Source organism: Ictidomys tridecemlineatus, chromosome 2 (genome assembly GCF_052094955.1).
Source record: "Ictidomys tridecemlineatus isolate mIctTri1 chromosome 2, mIctTri1.hap1, whole genome shotgun sequence".
In the NCBI taxonomy this organism is placed as follows: domain Eukaryota; kingdom Metazoa; phylum Chordata; class Mammalia; order Rodentia; family Sciuridae; genus Ictidomys; species Ictidomys tridecemlineatus.
Genome location: NC_135478.1, coordinates 7,988,030 through 8,009,247, shown reverse-complemented (window position 1 = coordinate 8,009,247; position 21,218 = coordinate 7,988,030). Strand labels below are relative to the sequence as shown.

The following is a 21,218-nucleotide window of genomic DNA, read 5'->3' as shown; positions in this document are numbered from 1 at the left end:
CGTAACTCGTCCACCTCGGAAGGCAGAGGGGCTTAGCCTAAGGCAGGGGCTCATTCTGCCACCAGAAGCTCCAGGATCGCCCCTTCTGTGCCATCCCCCTCTGTGGCCCTATCCTCCCGCTTCCCCGCCACAGAGCTTCCCTGGGAGGGGGTGGAAGGTATTCAGTTGGATTCATAATGGTGGTCTTGTTGTTTTGGGAAGAGGGGAGGGGGGCTTCCTCCATTGCAAACTTCCCTCAGCCCCTCCCCTCACATGGTCACCCCTCTGGAGCCCCTCCCATCTTCAATCTGTTGGCAGAACTCCTCCCAATAGGTGGGTCTGGGCTGCACTGGACCTCAGCTCTTCTGCTCCGTGATGCCCCCAACTCCTCCAGCCCCCCTGTTTAGCCCTCAGCAAGCACCACAGCTTCTCCCTCCTGGCTGGAAGGAGAGGTCTTTGCTCCCGAGGGTTGCAGGCAAGCGTGTGTGTGTGTGTGTGTGTGTGTGTGTGTCTTGGAGGACACCATCCACTGTGCCCAGATTCTGTCTGGCCCCTGCAGGGAGGTGGTATTGGGCTGGACCCAAGTGAGACTATTCATTCCACATTCTCAGACTTGCAGCCAATTTTTGAAGCAGCATTTTTCTGTGTGTCTCACATCAAGTGACATTGTTTGGGTCTGTCCTGGTGTGTGCATCTGTGCGTGTGTTTCAGTATGTGTATGTGGGGGATGTGAAGAGAAAGTTTATGTGCTTGCTGACATGAGGGTCCATTTGCGCTTTCCTGCATGTGGGAGTCCATCCCAGAATCAGTGTGGGTGTGTCCCTGAGTGTGTTTGGATATGGAGGCATCTGCGTGTCTGCAGTTGTACGCCCCTTGCTGTGGATTTGCGTGTTATGTGATTGCATATGCATATCTGAGTTTGTGTACGTGAATGTGACACAGCCTTCTTGCAGCTACTATCTGAGGGAAGAGAGATGCGTTCCCTGAAATCAGAGGCCAGTTCCCCTCCCCCACTGGAGAGTGCCAGTCTGTGTAACTCATGTATGTGTTATATACAGGTGTGTGTGGGCATGTGAGCTTATGGCATATCTGGGGAATGTGTATACATAAGTGTGTGCGAGCACTTCTAAATTATGATTTGTGCGTGCATGTGTGTGCAAATTGTTCATGTGCCCAGCAGTTTTGTGTGCACTAAGGGTGAACGTGCATGCTTTGTGTGTGCACATAGGCACATGTGTATTTATTAATTGTGCTTGCTTGCCTGTGTGCAGGTGTGTGTGTGTTACGTGTGTATGTGTGTCTGTTGATGTTCCTAAACGGACCTGGAGCCCTTCATAGCTAACAGTCCCTGATCCAAGGCTGTCATGGAATCACCTGCTGAAAGTTAATGGCCCCCGCATCCCTGACCCCCACCCATCCCTCAGTCTTGCTATCCTTGACAAAAGGGCTCTGTGGAGTGAGAGGCTAAAGGACTCATGGTGGGGCCTGGGAGGTGATGGCCACCGTGGGGTGCTCAAGAAAAGGTCTTGGGAATCTGATAAACTAACCTTAGAATCTGGATTTTCTCCCCCCTTTCTCTGTGTCCCTGGATCCACTAGTGGCTACGCCACTCTGTGCTGTAGTTTCTCATCTATAAAATGATTATGATAATTCCTACCTCACAGGATCATTGTGGGTAACAGCATCTACTGTCCAGGCCCCCATCCATCCATTCTTCTATCTGCCCATCCATCCATCCACCTATCCATCTCTTTGCATTCATCCTTACGTCTCTCTCACCAGCCATCATTCCACCAGCCCGCCAGACATCTGTCCATTCTTTATTCCATCTGTCCATCCACCTTTACACTTGGTCTTCCACACATCCATCTTGTCTCTGTCCCTTCGTTGTCTTTCCATCCACCGGTTCCTCCATCCTTTTATCCATCTCTCCATCGCCCTGTCTCATCCATTTCCATTACTTATCTACAGGTCTTTGCTCCCATTGTCCACCTCTATCATGTATCCACCAATCCCTGCCCCCCATTCTCTATCATCCATCCATCTCTTTGTCTATCCTCTGTGCATCCATCCCTCTCCATCCGTCTATATCTCCATCCATCCATCCTTTGGTCCATTTATTTCCTCAACAAAACTACCAAGTGCCTCTTCTACGTCAAGTATGTGTGTATCTGAAAGGCCCCAGCTTCGTGCCTCTCTGGACAGATGCTCGATTAATAATAGGACTTTGAATTTAAAATGTCGGGGTTTGATTCTGGCCTTAACTGTAAACTTGGGGAAATCATATAATCTCTTTGAACTCCAACGTTTGTGTTAGTCAAGGAGAACTCAGTATCTCCATTAGACTATAAGATCCATGAGGACAGCTGTGTTTTGCATAGTAGGCTTACCACAAATATGTGTCAAGTGGCTAAAATAAACAATCACACTATCCTAGAGATTCTCAAATTCCACTTTCAAATGGAAACAAACGACCCAACATAGTGGGTGCTTAGTAGGGAGACATTGTGTTCACTTTCTTAGCCAAGCACATAGTAGGTCTGGAATAAATATTTATCAGGTGTCTAAATCAATGTCCCTTTCATAAGGATTTGGGGGGGTAGAATGGAAGTGATCAGGCACAGAGTAGGTGCTCAGTAAAGAGGAGTTATAGGGAGGTACAGACACCAACCTGGGAAAGGCTGAGGGTTTAGAAACCTAAGCAGTGTGGATTTACGGCACCATGATGCAGCGCGCTTGCTGGCGTTTGACTCAAAGGACCTCAGTGATGTGGAAGGGGTGAGCCCAGACCCAGGGTCGTGCTTCTCTCTGTCTCTCCCCTCCTCGATCCAGAGCAGCAGCTTAGCTTGTGCTTGTGGACCATCTCCAGGGAGGAGGAGGGAAGAAGCAGCCACTGCTGGTACCTCTGGCCATCTCCCAGCCATAAACCATCCCTGTGGGATGGAGCCTTCGGTGGAAAGGTTCTCACCTGGGGACCATAAATCCAGACCCGCCATTGCCAGCGGCTGCCGTCGTGACAGGGCCCGAAGTGAGCTACCTGCATCTTGTATGTTATGCCCTTGTGCCTTCCGTCCAGCTTAAGGGCTGGGGAGATGGGGGAGGCTGTTCTACTGGGGGAGGACCCTTTTGCTCCCAGGAAGTGTGGGGAGGGTCTGAGCAGCTATCAGCAAAAGGCTGGTGGAGTAGAACCAAGACTCACAATCCATATTTTCTTGATGATTTTTGGGGGTGGGGGTGGGGAGACTCCCAAATCAGTCTAGAGAGGCTTAGTGACACTATGGCAACAAACATCCCCAACAGCCCCCCTTTAACAGCCTGGCTTAATTCCTGCTTCCCTGATGGGTCCATCCTTGGCTGGCGGTGGTGGGTGGAGAGCTGTCCATGGTGGTCACCCATGGACTGAAGGTGTTGGAGGAACTCAGGATGATGGATGCTCTCTTGTGACATGATCATTGAGGGAGGAGGAGAGTCAGGGCACGGCACATCCCCCACCGATTCCTAAAGCTTTGCCTGAGAAGTGACATAGATCACTTTTGCTCAAAGTTCACTGGTTAAAAGATGTCTCACAGCCATGCCTTACCTCGAGGAGGGCAAGACATACGATTGTCCCGCAACCTGGACCACGTGGGATGAACAGTCAAGTATTTGCCAGGGCCACCCAACTCCGCCAGTCTCTGCTCCTCTTATTTAAAGGACAGGAATTCTCACAGGGGCTGCCTCTGTGCGTTCATTCACTCACCCACTTGTTCATTCAACCAGTGTTTCTTGGGCACCTATTATGTGCCAAGCTGCAAACAAAACAGACAGAAATCCTTGCCCTTGTGGGCCTGGCATTCTGGGGCAGGGTGGGGGGCAACAAGTGTACCCGAATCTACCCTACCTCAGGTGGCAGTTCCTTCTACCGCAGGAACATAGAGCAGAATTGGCGGGGGCTGGGGGGAGAGATGAGAGAGCTATTTTGGATTGAGTGACCTCTCTGAGGAGGTGACATTTGTGCAGAGATCTGAAGGAAGCAAGGGGGGATATCTAGAGGAAAAGAGTTGGCGGTTGAGGGAACAGAAGGTACAAAGGCCCTGAAGTGGCTTTGGAGGCCCATGGAGCAGTTGCAGAGTGGGGGAGGGGAGAGCGAGAGGAGGGGAGAGGAAGGAGATGACAGGAGCCATACCTTGTTTGAGGGCTGTGCCAGGACTTGAGATGTAACACACCCTCCCACCTCCTTCCACTCCTTCCGCTGCTTCCTCGCTATGGCACTGTCACCTTGTAACAGGCTTTAGTCTTGTTAGATCCCCCTGCTACATAGCATGGCCATAGGGCAGGGACTTTTAAAAGTCAGTCTTTGTACACTATTTGAGGCCCAACCTGGAACAAAGCACATAGTAGGTGTCCAATAAGTACTTGTTAAATGAATACATGGTGACTGGATGGGATGCTCTGGGGGGTTCTGGATGGGTAGGGATGGGATTAGGGCTCACAGTTGCCTGCTGGGGCCTCTGGGAAGGGCCGACTGGCGGGGACACAAGGGAGGAGCCCAGAGACCAGGGCAGAGGTGGCTGCACTTCTCCAGGTGGGTGATGATAGAGCTGGACCAGAGTCAAGGCCAAGAGAAGGAGCAGGCGTTTGGAATTGGCTTCCATCGGCCATGTCCACCTTGTGCCTGGCCTCAAGCTCCTGGGCTCAAGCTCCTGCCCAGGTCATGGCTCCTGACTTCTGCTCAGGACCCCCACGCGCAAGGCGATGCTGGTTGAGCACCTGCTTCATAGTGGCAAGGGTTCCAGAGTATGGGACAGGAGGGTGACTTGCCTAGCACGTGTGAAGACTGGGTCCCATCTCAGCACCACACACACACACACACACGCGCACACACACACACACACGCATGCACACACGCGCACACACGCACACAGAACAAGGTCTCTGACTTCAATTGGATCACAGTCTCATCAGCATGACTTGTGACATGATGAGGTTTGTTTAGTGACAGGGATATTTCTGGGAGGTTGTGGGAGCGAGAGGAGGCACTGAAACCAGCCTGGCGGGTTCCTGGAGGTGGCGATGCCTAAGAGTCCCCCGCCCCTCCTGTGGCATGTGAGTGCCCACTGCACCCCTGAGCTGCACCCCTGAGCTGCACCCCCAGCTCCTCACCGAGTCTTCCAGCCGAGAAGGAAGTGCTCCTGGGAGGAGGGCAGGGACCCGCCAGCAGAGGAGAGGAAGAGGGCCGTGAGGGCCGGGGGCAGTGTGTCAGGAGGGGCATGGGGCACCCCGAATGTCAGCCGTGTCCAGGGCATAAAGGGAGTTGGTCTGGGTGCTCCGATGCCACGTTGAGTGGGGCAGGAAGGGACGGTGAGGCCACCGGGACTCAGTGGTCAGGATGTCTTATCTAGAGGGCCAGTTGGAAAGCTGCTGCACCTCCCTTGTCTGGCTGCAGGGAAGGAAGGCCACCCTCTGGGGAGCCCGGGGTGGGGGGTGGGGGCTTTGGAATGGCTGGGCGTGGGCTTGGGTGTGTTCTAGCTCTGAGGGAAGAGGCAGCTGCTGGGAGGCCAGGATGGAGGGAAAACAGGCAGAGGGACAGGGGAATAGGCGTGGGGTCGGCCTGGCTCCGCCTTTCTCTGTCTCAGCCTCAGTGCCGAGGTTTTGAACTTCTGCACCCCCATCTCTATCTCAATGGACAGAGATGTCCTTTTTTCTTTCTTCGTTTTTTTTTTTTAACAGTCCTGGGTCTCACTATGTTGAGGCTGGCCTCAAGCTCCTGGGCTCAAGTGATCCTCCTGCCTCAGCCTCCTGAGTAGCTGGGTCCTCAGGGGTGCCTGGCTCACAGTGTTTATTTCTTGCTAACTTTACTATGTATTCACAGCAAATGGTAAATACTCCTTAAATGTTTGCTGAGTGTCCACTGCTGATCATGTGTGTGTGTGTGTGTGTGTCTGTGTGTGTCCTTGTGTGTGTCTGTGTGTCTTTATCTCTGTCATCCTCTCTCTCTTCTGTTTTTTTTTTCAGTATTGGGGATCAAACTGAACCCTCATGCTTGCTGAGCCCCAACCCCCCCCTCTCTCTCTCTCTCTCTCTCTCTGTTTCTCTCTCACACACACAATCTGCTTCATTCTGTCTTTGTCTTATGTGTCTCTGTCTCTCTGACATCTCTGCCTCTGGATGTCACCACCTTTGTCTCCTACATGTCTGTCCATCTGTCTGTCTGGGGTTCCGTCTGCATATTACCACGGGACCCTGGCAGGGCTGGGGTGGAGGGTGTGGAACAGACTGGAATTCTCGGACTTGAGAGGCTCCTGAGCGAGGACGTGTCGGGTGTCAGGAAGGCTGCGGTGGGTGGGACGTGGCAGGCCAGGGGTGCGTAAGACCAGGAAGGCCCCAACGATGGTCTGGTCGGGGCATCCAGACCCCTGTGGTCACTGGGCCTGGGAGCCAAGCTCTGGTGGCAGCTGGGGTGGAGGTGGGAGCCAAGCCCCATGCCCCCTCCTGCTGCCGTCCACGAGGGCGTCCCTCTAGGACCCAGCCACCAGGCCGGGCACTGGCTCCAAGATGAACAGCTGTCTGGCTACAGCTGCAGCAGCTCGTTTTGAACAAGGGAGATGATTGCGGGAGTGACTGGGGAGGGAGAGGAGGAGAGGGAAGGGGAGGCTGCGAGGGCCAAGAGGAATCAGGCCTGATTGTCGCTGCCGTGGCGGGTCTGTGCCCAGGAGACGGGAGGCCGGGCGAGGTGGGAAAGGCAGAGGGAGATACCGCACCACGCCGGCCCCTCCGCGCCCACGTCTGTCCTCCCTGGTGGGAAGTTTCTGTGCCTGCCCGGGTGTCCCTCCTGCTCTGGCCCAGCCCCCCATCTCTCCGCTATCTCTCGGTCTCTCCGCTGGATCTCTGGATCTCCAGCCCCTCCGCCCGCCTGTCCCCGGGCGCCACTGTCATTATCGGGAGCGTGGCCGAGGTGCAAGCCGTGGCCTCCTTGAGTGCTCTTTCTTGTCATTTCTGCGGTACTCAAGGGCTGGACACAAATAGAGGCGACAAATTCCCAAGGAACAGGTGGAATCGTGTCCTTCAATAAAGGGATATTTGCAAAGATATCTCAATTAGGACTAATTAATTAAGTGGGCCACTCTGCCTGCCCTGTCCCCCGCCCTGCGGTCCCACAGCCTCCTGGGAGGGCAGCAGCCAGTGACGGTGGCAGGGCCAAGCGCTCCCCGGCCTCCATGGTTAATTCATAACAGCTTCTCCCTGTTGCCCAGCAGTGCATCTGCAGCGTGTAGACCCGGGCAGAAGCTGGGGACCTGCCGGACCCCAAAGCTCGCTCGGACACGGGCGTGTGTGTCGGAGCCTGGCCCTGCGTGGCAGGGCGTGTCCAGGTGTGTCTGAGCTTGTGTTGGTGGCAGGTGTGCACCTTTGAGTAAGGGGAATCTGATGCCACCCAGGGTGTCTGAGCCTAGGGGACATGGCCATCGTGGGGACTGCGGGGCATGTGGGGCACACTCTAGGGTGTTGAGGTGCAGTGGGGCGCGTGGGGCACATGCCGGGGCTGTCTCAGCACAGCGGCTGCCTGGTCCTGCAGAGGCCTGTGCTCTCAGGTGCAGATCTCTCCTGGAGGGAGTGGCCAGGGATGTGTGGGCAGGGCCCCTGGGCAGGGGAGCTGAGCATGATGGGAGCTGCAGCTTCCAGGGCTCCAGTGAAGGGCCCCAAGTTACCCTTTGGGCGTCTCCCCAGCTCCCTCAGCACCAGGAGCTCAACAGGGTTAGGTTCTAGCTCTCGATGTCCTAGTGCTCCTCTGTCTTCTGGCTTCCTTCCCCAGTGCACGACTCCAGGTTTCCAGCTTCTCCACTGGGCCACTCTCCTGGACCCCTTAGGACCATCTCTCAGCCCCACACAGGAGTCATCAGGGCTGAGGGAAGGTGCTGCTTCTCAATTTCACTTTCTAGTTATGGAGCCTTCAGTATAATGCTCAGTCTCCATGAGGGCCTTCAGGAGTACCACTGGAAGAATGACTCCATGTTCATGTAAAGACAGGTCTGATGACTCAACCCTTGGTGGAATGCCCCAAAGGGAATGCAGCCTTCAGTATGCCAAGTCTGTTGATGCAGCCCTCAGTGTAGTGTGTGATGCAGTCTTCAGTATAATGGCAAATCTAGTGATGTAGCCCTTAGTAGGATGCCAGGGCCGTGTTGGGGCCATAAACATATCTTGAACAGTGACTTACATTCTGCAGGTAGACACTGACTGAGACATTTGGTGCAGTGAGAAGGAAGAGGAATTCATTCATTCTTGTAAGTGTGTTCTCTGGCCATTCCGGGAGTCCTGGATTCCCCAACCCTGTTGGCCAAGGCTGCCTCCATTAGCCCTGTGAGTGCCATGTGACCTCAGCAGGACATCAGGCTTATTAGTAAAGCATAAATTCTGCAGGAATATTTCAGGACTGACTGCAATGCTAATGAGTTCACTGGGGAGACCTAGGAGGGCAGTTGACAGAGGGTATACAGATGTCCGTTCCTACTGAGACGAGTGTAGGGATGCTCGTGGATGCAGGCAGGTGGATGTGAGTGGATGTGGAGAGTTATACATGGAAGGTCACAGGTGTTCTTAAATAGAACCAGATATATAACATATTTATGGCTCCTGGGTGGACTTACACACGTGTTCCTGGTTGTCCAGAAGATCATACAGACGGCCATGGAATTTACAGGGAGGTGTTGACCTGTGTGATGGGCATGACCCAGTGTGGCCCACTTCTGGGTATGGGCAACATGCATGTGTGTACCTGGCTGTAGAGCGTCACGTGGACGTGACTGACTGAGGATGGAGGAAAGCAGACACACACATACCAGTGTCCAGGTACACTGGGTTCTCACACTGACCCGTGAGCTCTCAGTTGTACATAGAGTACAGATGATCCCTGAATTACGGTGTTTTCAGATGGAGTAAAAAGCAATACACATTCATTTTGATTTTTGACTGTTTCCCAGATTGGCACTGTGCAGTATGACAGTGCCATTGGCCACGCCATCACAGGTGCATCACACGCGTGCTGCCCGGCTCAGCTGTGATATTTGGAAGGTGAGGTGTGTCCAGCACATTTTCGACTTCTGGGTTTATTAGGATGTAACTCCATTGTAAGTCGAGGAGCCTTTGAACAGGAGAACAGGATGCTGCAAACCACTAACAAGGGAGGGATCATGGCCGTGGGTGCCCTCGTCCACTGATGCACACGGTCATTTGCCTGGATTTACATTGATGTGCGATAGGTACATGGCCACCCACCCCACTGACCCCCTGACCCCCAGGACTAATTATGGGGGCTGATGTACCAACAGGCGCCTGGCACAAGCAAGGGCCAGGTGCACGCAAGGGATCACGGTTCGCATTTTGCAGAATCACTGTTACCATCAATCGTGACGAGCTTCTGCGTGAGAGAGGTCCCGGTCCTTTACATCTGGCTTGCCTCCTGTCCCCCAGCCCTGCCTGTTCCCAGCTCTGGCCTTGTCCAGCTCTGGCCTCATCGTCTTCTCCTCCCTCTTGCTCCAGCTGGCTCCTTCCAGCCATCACCCTCTGCCCCTCTCACCGGCTGGCTCTTCCCTGACGTCTCTTTCCATTTTCAATTGCCTCCTGTTGGCCTGGGTGGGGGTGGGGGGGGTGTCCCTAACTGGCCCAGGGACACAGGAGCTGTCAGGGGATCTCTCAAAACCCAGTGGGTGGTGCTCCAGGGGCCCAGAGGGCCATCTTTCATTCATTCAGTTACTCCTCTATCAATTCATTTAACAAATATTTATACCACACTCTGCGTGAGACAGACACAGCACTCGCTCTTGCAAGCTGACATTTGGTGGGAAGAGACCAATTGCAAACAAACAAGAAATTACTGTCTGGTTCCAAGTGCAGGGCAAAGAATGGTGGTGGCAAGGGACGGTGTTCGTCAGCTTTCTGTTACTGTAACACATACCTGAGACAATCAACTTACAAAGCAAAAATGCTTATTTTCAGTCCATGATCGGTTGGTTCTGTTGCTTTTGGGCCTGTGACGAGGGAGCACATCGTGGCAGGGAGTGGCAGAACCACCCATCCCAGGACCAGAGCGTGAAAGAAAGGGCGAGGGGAGGGACTGGGGCCCCTGTGCCCTTCAAGGTCATGTGCACGTGGCCTAAGACCTCCCATGGGACCCCATCTATTAACATGTCCACCAGCACCCACTGTGCCGAGCTGGGAACCAAGCTTTCCCATGTAGGCTTTGGAGAATGTTCCAGATCTCAGCAACGGCAGGGAATTACTTCGAATCCAAGGGCCTAAAGAATCCCCTCTGGAAGCCTGTGCAGCGCCAGCTCTTGGGTCCCTCCCCTGGCATGACCCCCACCCTGGGCCTCTTGTTTCTGCACCTCTCATGTCACCTACCCACAGCTCCGGGTTTTGCAGCCCCCGATCTTCATGGACCTTCAAGTCCATGGCCCTACACCTGCCAATCACCCTGGCCTCTGTGTTCCAAGTCCATCGCCCCAGGCTGGGGAGGGGGGTTGAGGTTTCAACTTGTACCAGGAGTGCCGTCGTTGTCCAGTTAGCCGAGACAGGACCCCTGGGCACTTGGAACCCCTGGTTCTGGAGGTCTCCCACTCAGCAGGGGTGGACAGGTAGCAGCATCTCTTGGAAGGAGAGCTGGGAGTGGAGGTCGTACATTCGTTCATTCACGCGACACAGCGATTGCCTGGAGCTGCAGGCTGTGTCGTAGGTGGCAGGACACAGATGGGACTATAATAAGCCCACCTGAGTCCTGGGTGATATCGTACCGGAGGCACAACAGACGTCACAAACGAGCGTGTGTGAGGGGAGCCTTGTGAGGCAGGGCACTGGGTCAGGCTCTCTGGCCCTGGGAAGAGCTGGGAGAAGTGCAAAGGCCCTGAGGTGGGGAAGAGCCCTTGCGCTGTGGCCAGAGCTAGCCAGAGACAGGCAGGTGCGAGGACACGCAGGTCGGCAGGGGGCTGCCGTCAGGGCCTCAGCAGGCTACAGGGGGGGCTTTTGAGTTTATTTGTGGCGTGGGGCTGCGGGAGGAGTTGCAGTGGGAAGGAGAGTCCGATCTGATTCCTGTTGCTTAAGACCTCTGTCAGTTACTGGGTTGGGGAATGGGACCAGCGAGGAGGTGACTGCGACAGCCCACGTGGGACCCAGCGCCGTCCAGGCCAAGAGGGAGGCAGCCAGAAAGGAGGTGCCGGGCAGGTGGGAGCAAGTTTTGGAGAAGAGCCTTCGGGACTTGCTCGTGGTTCTGAGGAACTGGGAAAGAGCAGCAGGACAGGGACACAGGGACACAGGCGGCAGTTGGCAGATGGGCGGAGCCTGGGGGATGGGTAAAAGATGGGGAGCTGAGCCCCAGCAGACACAACAGGTCACCAGCCAGGAGGAGACAGTGGCTCAGTCCCCTGTGCAGCATGGATGCCAGCTTGGGGGCTCCTCGTCGTGGGGGGGGCCGTGTTCTCTTGCTCACCCTGGTTCTGACTTCCTGCCTCTGATGAACTATTATTCTCCACTTGGCACCTGGGGGCTCGGCTCCTGAGGTCCCAGAGAACCTCCACTGCTGACTGGGTCACTCAAAGTTGGTCCTGAGAGCAGCGGTGCCTCCGTGCAGACTTGGGCAGATGGGGATTCCTGTCAAATGGAGGCAGGCAGTGATCACAGATTCCCCAATAAATATGAATGGCCGCTGTAATAATAGCTTGGAAGAAAAGATCTTGGTGCCATAGGAACTTATGATATGGAGATTTGATCTCATTTGGAAAGGCCCCGGGAGCAAGAGCTGAGATCTGATGCCAAGAGGGAAGAGTGCTCTGGGCAGAGGGAATGGCTTATGCAAAGGCCCTGGGGTGAGAGGAAGTATGGAAAGAATGACAGCCCAGAGAAGGCCCTGGAGTGAGAAGTCAGTACAGGACAACAGCAGAGGGTAAGTAAGGGCAGACCCACAGGGTCCTGTGGCTGTTAAGGAGGTTTATCTGTATCCAGAGAGTGAAAAGAGCCCTCCATGGGGCTTGGCTTGCAGGATTATGGTCACAGGTACATTGTACAAGTTCCCTGAGGTGTGCAAAAAAAGAGAGTCCGTTGAGGTAGACCAGATGGACTTTCCAAGTTGTGAAGATGGCTCAGACCATTGAATGGTGATGGAGGTGGAGAACCATCTGTGACGTCTCAGATCTAGGAACTGGAGTCAGCCAGGTTTGGTGAGCGAGTAGAAATAGGGCCCGAGTGAGTGTCTGACCCACTTACCTGGAAGGGATGGAGATGGAGACTCAGGGGCCACTGAGTGAAACCAAGGTGCGAGAGCAGAGGTCTTGCCTTCAGAGTTGAGCCTGTTGGGATTCAGGGCTTTAGAGACGTCTGGGGGCAGGGGTGCAGCCGAGGGGCTGGATGGACATGTGGACGGGGGTGGGGGGTTCTGAGAACGCGTGCAGCAGGGGGCCGTGGGAGTCTCAGTGGGGGAGGAACCTTTAGAGAGAGGTGCAGGGGAGGGAGGGCCACGGCTGAGACTAGAGCAACAGTTTCCAACCAGAGGGCCACTACTCCCCCAGGGGACCCCTGGCCCTGCCCGGAGAGCTTGCTCTCAGTGTGGAGAGGGGGACACCGCGCGCATCTAGTGGGTAGAAGTCAGAGATGCTGCTCACATCGATTGCACAGAATGGGGTTATCTGTGCTGAGATGGAGAAACCTGAGTCCATTTAATCATCGGGTAGAGGAGGACGAGTCTGCCATAGGAGGGAGCCGTGCAGGATGTGTCTCAGTCTGTTTTCTGTGGCTATAACTGAATACCACAAGCTGGGTGATTTATAAAGAACAGATATTCATTTACTCGAGGCTCTGGGGGCTGGGAAGTCTAGAGCATGGTGCCAGCGGGGGCCTTCCTCTGCATCCCAATGAGGTGGAGGGCGCCGCGTGGCCAGCCAGAGCCGGCTACCCAGAGAGAGACTACTCTTATCACAAGGCCCTCTGTGACCCATTGATCCATGGCGGATTGATGAATCCATTAGGGCAGAGCTTCCAGGACCTAAGCACCTCTTGAAGCCACCACTTCCAAATAACAGGAGCCCAGGAACTTTGGGGATTAAGTTTCCAACTCACGGATTCCAGGAGAGGTGCCCAGACCACATGTGTCATGGTGGCCAAGGAAATGTACAGAGAAAGAGACGTCAGCGGAGCCAGGGTTCAGAAAGATGGTGAGCCACAGGCATCGCCTGGGTGTGGAAACGTGGAGGCCCCTGGTGGGCTTGGCAGGAGCTGAGGATCAGAAACCAGGGGAAGGGGTAGAGAAGCCAGAGCAGGAAGCGGGGAGATGGAGGCAGCTTAGAAAGGGGGGGAGAAGTAGAGGGGGTCAAGCGAGGCGGCTTGGTCTGTCTTCTTTCCTAGGAAGCCCTCGAGTGACAAAGTTCCGCTTACGAGGGGTTGAATAAGCAGGATAGAGACGAGATGGTTTGTTGGGAGTCCCAAGAAGGCGGAGGGATCCAACTAGAACTGCAGAATGAGAAAGAGCTTCTCACCCTGGAAGAAGGAGAGGACAGAATGAGACAGAAGTTGGCCACTTGTCACTAGGGAGAAGGGGGACTTCATGGTGTGGTTCTGATTTCCTCTGGGAGGTTTGGAGTGAGGCCAGGGATGGTTGGAGGAGATGGAAGGTTCTGAGCCTTTCGGTTGAGCGTGTGCTGGCCTGTGATGGTGCACGAACACACACACACACACACACACACACACACACCGCCCCGTCACACCCATGAAGAAAGCTCCCTGCAATGCTCCACCAGAGCGCCAAGTGTGCGGCGTGGCAACCGAGCCTGGGGACAGCCCAGATGGAGGGGTTTCCAACTCCAGCATCTATGAGTAAGACCCCATGATGGGTTCTCATGAAGTCCCCAACTCCTGAAGATCAATGCCATTTAGCATAGCAAATCAAGAACCCCTTATAATAATCCTCAAAAAAGACCCATAAAATCCAACTTAATGAACTTCAGATAATGACTTTGGAAAAATAAAATCTCCTTACCCTCGTTAATCCTGGGACACACCAGTCATTTGCAATGGACACTTATCCACGAGTTCCTGAGTGTTCTGTGAGCAACGGGTGCTGTGGACGTGACCCCTTGGCTGTGAATTTCTCACTTACCTGGGAAAGTTCAGCCAGGGCCAGGAGGCCCCTGAGATAGACCAGGCTCAGCTCGGGTCCCAAGGTGGTGGTACATTCGAGGCCCGGGACAATCTGAGGGCTACGATACTCCCTGGTGGCTCTTGTCTCCTAGGTCAAGCTGAAGCCCCGGATAGACACAGGCTGAACTTGGCTCTAGGGCTGGACCAAAATAAGCCTGGTGCTAGGAGATCAGCCCCAAATCCAAATCCTGGGTAGATCAGGGCTACTCGGTGGACTTAAGGTGGACAAGAACGAACCCAGACCCTGGGACAGACCAAGGCGGAACCCTGACTAGATCAGAGCAGCACCCACATGGACAGGACAGGAAATGATTTACCTCGGGGGAGCGGAAGGGGCCCGGGTTTGCCCTCCCCACTAGTTGAACCACTTTGCCCAAACTGTTGAGTACCTCTGGGACTAAGAACCACTGCAAATGACTTGAAATGTCCCAAGACCCAGGAGGGGAAGAGAATTTCATCTTGCCATGCCAGGTCCTCCTAGGTCGGAATTTGACCCAGCGCAACCCAGGAGCCTGGAAACAGGCTTAGCTCAGGGGGGTGGGGGTGGGGGCGCCGTCCCTCCTCCCGTGTCCCCGTGACTACTCTGACAGGCCTGGGCTCATCACACGCAGGGATTCACATGTTCACGCTGTAGCAGATACGCGTGCAAACGTGTCCACACAGACCCATACGCACGCCTCAAACACAAGCATCACACACTGACATACACGCCCTCACACACATGTGCACAGATCACATGGTGGCCCTGTAGGCACACCACCCTTAGGTCCCTGGCACACTGACAGCCTCTCACGCTGGCCACTTTCACGTCTACAATGTGTGCAACTCTGGGGATACAGCGTTGCTCCAAGGCAGTGCCCCTGGGGTTGTGCGGTACAGAGCCCTGCCCTTCACGCTCAGCTGCACATCTGCACGCGCAGGCTTGCACACCCTTACTCAGCCCCTTTCTGCCATTGTACACTGGTTTCATGCACTCGCTGAGGCTCACACATGTGAGCATACACGTAGCTGTAACTCGTGCCCATCCTGGGTCCCTGGACACAGATGTGCCACACCTCAGTCTCACCCACTCACACGTTCTGTGCTGGTCAGTATAGGCCACGCTCCGCTGTGTAACAAAACCATTCCCAAGTCTCAGTACCATGGAGCAGACAAGTGAGATTTGACTCCTGCTGCCTGAGGGTCGTTAGGGGTCTCTGCCTTGTCTGGTCACTTGGGAACCCTGCTGGTGGGGACTCTGCATTAACCCAGATGACTTCAATTATTGATGCAAGAACAGGGCAAATCACATGTCACCTCTTGAAGCTTTCTCCTGGAAGTAATTTCCACTCCTGAGGCGGCAGTCACGTGGCCACACTGGTGAAGTACAGTCCTATCATCTGCCCAGGAGAAAAGAACTGCGAAACACCAACAGCTCCACGACTGCACTTCCACGCGCTCAGAAAGTCACACACTCCTAGATGCACGTGCACACGTGTGCACGCACACACAGTTTCTTCCCCTGCCGTCCAGCCCTGCTGACCCACACCATTGGTGAGATGAGCCACGCACACCTTCCTCCAGGGCCCCCTTGGCCTGGGAACATCAGAGGGTCCCCTGGCCTCTGCGGAGGGGGCCCAGGGTAATTAGCTTTCCCACCTGGAGCTGGAGCTGGAGACAGAGCAGCATAAACACCTTCCCTGGCCCGGGAGTGGGCGGTGTTTTTCCACAGACACTGGGAAGAATCATAATGGGCGTTGGAAGGTCTCTGCGTTGGCTGAGAACCTGCCTCATCCTGCCAGCTGCAGCCTGGGAGGGAAGCCCAGGGGGGAGCAAACCCAGAGAGACCCCGGCCTCCTCCCGCGCCCCCCCCAGCACCACCAGGGACCCTCTCCGCCCCTCTCCCGGCCAGCCCTGCTCCCCCTGTGACTACTCAAATATTCCAAGGCAGGAAACTCATGAATATTTATAGGGGCCTGGCAGTGAGGGAGACAAAAAAAAAAAAAAAACATTTGGAATTTATGAACCAGGATCCATCTATAAATAACAGGCCTGTGGCTGATGGGGTTCTTCCCTCACCCACTGATTCCTTCAAGTTCAGCTCCGACCCCAACCGAGCCTCCACAGCTACCCTTGCACACGTGCGTGCACTCACACCCAGCTAGGCACACAGACACGTGCTCACTCCTGCCTGGGCCAGCCACCGTCTCCCTTCCCCACACACACACACACACACACACACACACACACACACACACACACACACACGGCACCCTACAAAGTGGACCTGAGCATATGCAGGCAGCCTCCCCCTGTCTAGCCTCCCCCTGTCTAGCCTCCCCCTGTCTAGCCTCCCCCTGTCTACCCTCCAGCAGCGACAGCCACTCTTGCTCAGAGCAGCACACACAGCGCCCAGCCGCACGCGGTCACACAGCGCCCAGCCACACACAATCATGCACCACCAATCATGCACCACGGTAGAGAAGCCCAGGTCCCAGCCCATGCGGCCACCTCCTGACCCATGATCTCAGCAGGACACCTTGTATGGCCTCAGTCCCATCTACATAAGAGGCACGTTGAGAGTCCTTGCCTTGCAGAGCTGTGGTGCAGAGTTTTAAAAATAGCAAACGTGCTGGGTGCAGTGGCACACACCTGTAACCCCAGCACTCGGGAGGCTGAGACAGGAGGATCTCAAGTTCAAGGTCAGTCTCAGAAATTTAGTGAGGCCCTAAGCACTTTAGCAAGATCTTGTCTCAATTTTTTAAAAAAAAAGTGGCTCCGTGATTGAGTGCCCCTGCTTCCATCTCCCAAACAAAATAGAACAAGTAAGAATGTGCTGGGGAGAACATTTGCCCAGCCTGTGTGAGGGCCTGGGTTTGATCCCCAGTACCCACCCCCCACACACAGTCAAAATAACAAGCAGCCACCAAGCACCTGCTGTGTGCAAGGTGCTCTATTCTAGGTGAGGGTGACACACCAGTCAGTAAAAATGGGTTTAAAACACCTGCCTGACATTCTAAAGGGAGGAAAGACAGCCTGCAAAATGAGTGCTTCGGCGATTTGGCATGTGGGGCGCAGAAAAGGTGCAGGGCTTGCTGGGACCCCAGGAGTTCCGACCAGCCAGACGGGGCCTCTTGAAACAATGACATCTGAGTAAAGACTTGAAGGAACTGGAAGGACATTTCAGGCAGAGGGAACAGCCCGTGCAGAGCCCTGAGGAGGAAGGCGCGTGCGTGGAGTGTGGAGGCAGGAGACAGGGAGCAGGGCTCGCGGCTCCCTTCCCCTTCTTTAGAAAAGCACCGATCCTGTCACTACTTCATCAGACCCACTGCCTCCCCGGAGCCCCACCTGCAGCTACCATCAACAAATGAATTTGGGAATTACGGTTCTGACATGTGAGCCTTGGGGGACATGTTCAAGATGGGAGCTGTGGAGGGCTCTGGGCAGAGGGTGGGGCCATGATGCAGGTATTCAGGTGCCCTCTGGTGGCTGTGGGGAGAACAGCGAGGTGAGGGTGGGAACTGAGGACCAGGGCAGAGCTGGCTACTGCACCTGTCCAGGTGAGAGATGACAGGGCCAGATCCTGGAGATGGCAGTTGAGAGTGGGGAGAAATGGGTATATGCTCCTAGAGTAGAGGTAAGAGAGATAACTGACGGATTAGTGTGAGATGAAATATGTCTCCAAGTGACTTCACTGAAAAGGATTCACTGATTGTACAAATGTTTCTTGAGCACCTACTATGTGCCTGGCATGATTCTGATTTGAGCTCACAGTTCATGAACAGAGCAATAAAAATCCCCTCCCTTGAGGAGCGGACCTATCGCGGCAGGGAAAACCAAGAAGTAAAATAAGTTTCCTGTAGGCAGGAGGCGGAGCAGTTCTATGCAGAACCGTGCCCATCAGGGCCAGCCCAGCCCGGAGCAGCACAGGGACTGCACCTGCGGGTGGGTGGACTGGGCAGCATTTGGGATGCATGTCAAAGTAGGAGCTGCTCGGGTTTGCTTGATGGATTACCTATTTAGATGGAAATGACAGAACGGGTGCCCGGTGTGCATGGGAGCTTGAAGGAGCACCTGCAGAAATACCCCCTTATTGTGGTGTTCATCATTTCCCCTCTGAGGTTGAGATCCTGAGTGGGAGACAGGGTCTGGAGCTGATGATTAATAGGGGTGAGGGAAGCGGGTCCTGGAAGGGAAGGGGGGAAGCCAAGACCAGGTCCCAGGTACAGCCCAAGCTTGGCCTGATCCCCAGGGCTGGGAACACTCTAGAACAGACGTTGCCGATTTTTGTTCCCATGTATCAGTAATGGCTGCCTCTGGCAGTGGGGGACACCTCCCAAGGGTACAATGGTTCCCAAAAGCCCAGGGAAGATCTCCAGAGGTCACAGCTGCTAGCAATGAGCCTCCGCGGTCAGCAGCTGTGGAGCGAGCGCCTCTCGCCTCTCGGCAGCAGGGGATCCAGGCAGAACCCCAAGAGCAGCTCCAACATCCCCGGCCCCCAACGCGAAGGGTCACGGGAGCACCAAACATTAGTGCCAATCACAGTGCGGATGTCTGACACCAGAGCCTGTTCTCAGTTCTCCCGGGATGAAAACCAGGCCAACTTGGCACTGGGACTCCCCTGACACAGCTGAGATCCTTTCCGGATTCATTAGCTGCCAGAGACTCAGCCCTTCACTTCCCAGATTTGCCTGGGAATTGCCAAAAGGGGGCCATGAGGAGGAGACGCTGCCCTCAAAGAGGTCAGGGAGACTTGATTTTCCCCAGCGCTAAAAGAAAGCACGGCTGCCACCCCCATCTTCAAGGAAATCGAGACCCAGAGAGGTGAGATCACTTACCCAAGGTCACACAGCCAGAAAGTGGAAAAGCCAGAACTCGTCAGGCTCTGGGGTCTGTGTGCTTCAAAGCCACAGTCAACTGCCGTAGACCCCGAGAAACCTTCAAAACCCAGAGACCCCGTGTGCACCCTGGAGGGGAGAGGGAGAAGGAAGGGCTGACAGAAGAGGACAGAAGGCACGGGGGAGGGAGGTCACATGGACACGTGGAGCGTGCAGAGCATTCATTCATTCCTGCTCTGACGCAGGCCTGCTCTGTCCAGCAGGTCCTGGCCCCGCCTTGGAGCTCAAGGTCCCTGGGCCACACAGATGCCCAGCTAGCCAAGGACAAGAACAGTGAAGGACTTTGTAAGAGAGGGGGCGCCGGCAACAGTGGAGAACCACCCAGAAGGGGAACGGTGCTCCCGCCTGGCTTCAGAGATGGAAGGTCTTCCTCCAGGTAGCTTTGAAGGGAGCACGGAATTGGGGGAGTCCTCCTGGGGTCATGGCAGTGGGGCACCTAGAAACACCAGCTTCTGTACAGCCCCGCGGCCCGGCTCTCACCCACTCTGCCTCTGAATGCAGACAGCGAGCAGCACCGCCTCCCAGCATTATGGAAAAAAATTGTTCGAACATTGATGCTCACATCTGCCCTGTGCTTAGTGTTGTATTGGGCATTGGGAACATGGAGTGACAGAGAGTGACGCCCCTGTCCTTGTCTACTTTCCTCTAGTCATTGCATTAGTGTATGTTCATAATAACTTACCTGAGGTTGGGGAGCTTTATAAAGAAAAGAGGTTTGTGTAGCTCACAGTGCTGGAGGTTCAAGGTGCTGTGCTGCCATTGGCTCTGTTCTAATGAGGACCTCAGAATGCACAGTGTCATAGCGGCAGGAACACATGTGAGGGGGAAAGAGCAAATCAAGAGACAGGAAATCAAGGAGAGGGACCAGCCTTTTTTTTTTTTTTTTTTTTTAAGTAACAACCCTCTGGAGAGAACTAACCAGTCTCCCTCCCTCCCCCTCCTGACACACCGGATTACCTTACTCCCTTCCAGGGGCAGTGCCCCAATCACCTCTCACTAGCCCCACATCTTAGAGGTCCCACCACCTCCTAATACTGTCACTCTGGGGGCTTCGGACAAATGACATCCATTGCCTAAGTCACACACTACACTAACCAACAAATGGTTTCTCTCATAACAAGTTTCCATGCAGGGAGAGGAAGACTCAGAAGGAGACAATCAAGGAAGGCTTCCCTGAGGAGGTGACTGTTTAGCTAGACTCTTAACTATGACTAAGAATCCAGTTCTGTCGCTGATCAGAGGCTTCTTATGGGGACAAAATGGGACAGTTGACCTGACCAAATGTCTCATAAGTAAATAGCCTGATGGTCGAGACAACTTTAGAGAGAGGCAACCAGAGTTCGAGTCTTGCATGCGGGTCATTTCCCCTGGTGTCCCTCCCCTGTCCTTCCCTATTCTCCCTGTGGTGGAGGAGGTGACTTTTGAAAACTACATTTCCCAGGCTCCTATGCGCACTGGCTCCCTTCTCTGTTCAGCCAATGAGAAGCTGCGGTGGGAGTTTGGGGGCGGAGCCGGAGAGGAGCCGGGGGATTTCTCCCGCTGTCTCTGCTCCAGGCAGTGACCTCGTCTGGGTGGCTTTGCTGCTGGGTGGCTCCAGCTTCCGGACTCTAGTGACACCGCTCTAGTGACCCGGTCCCCTCCCTTTCCTCTGCTGTCCTGGGTGGTGACAGCTGTGGCGATTGTCTGAAGGGCCTCACCGTCCCGGGCTCTCTTTCAGCCTCTCCCGCTCCGAGGATCCGTCTGTCGTGGCCTCGGTTCCCCTCACAGCCTGTGGGGACGCGCCGGCCTCTGCCCCTTGGCCTTTCCTCCCTGCCCTCCCCTTGGTGTCCCCGACGCCCCACGGCTGTGGGAAGGCCCACTCTCTGAGCTCGTGCCCGGACCTCCACGACGGCCTCCACGACGGCCTCCACGACGGCCGGGGAGGGAGCGCTAGGTCGGCGCCGCTCGGGACGGGAACCGAGGCCACCCGTGAGGCTCCCGTCACACGACGGGGACGCGGGGCCGCGAGGCCCTTCCGGCAGGCGCCTGGCGTGGCCGGGCCCGGCCTGGGCCCTGATGGCTGCGGAGGCTGGAGGCCCAGGCTGAATGAGCCTCCCTGGAGGGGGATGGACGCAGGTGCCCGCGGCCACAATGCCGCTGATTGAAGGCCCGTCCGCGGCCGCCACCTGCCAGAACAATCCTCGGGCTCCGGCTCGGCTCGGCCCT

At 55.2% G+C, this 21,218-nt stretch overlaps 1 protein-coding gene and 1 long non-coding RNA gene across 5 annotated transcripts in view; one reads left to right on the top strand and one right to left on the bottom strand.

Moving 5' to 3' along the window:
- Olfm2 (olfactomedin 2) overlaps positions 1-21,218 on the top strand; it is a 60,930-nt gene that overhangs the window by 15,999 nt on the left and 23,713 nt on the right. The gene's annotated exons all lie outside the window — the stretch shown is intronic.
- On the bottom strand, positions 9,168-19,481 carry LOC120891528 (uncharacterized). The gene is made up of 3 exons (XR_013432293.1): positions 18,954-19,481; positions 12,211-12,293; positions 9,168-11,598 (listed from the first exon to the last, which is right to left on the bottom strand). It is a non-coding gene; the product is annotated as an uncharacterized LOC120891528 (long non-coding RNA).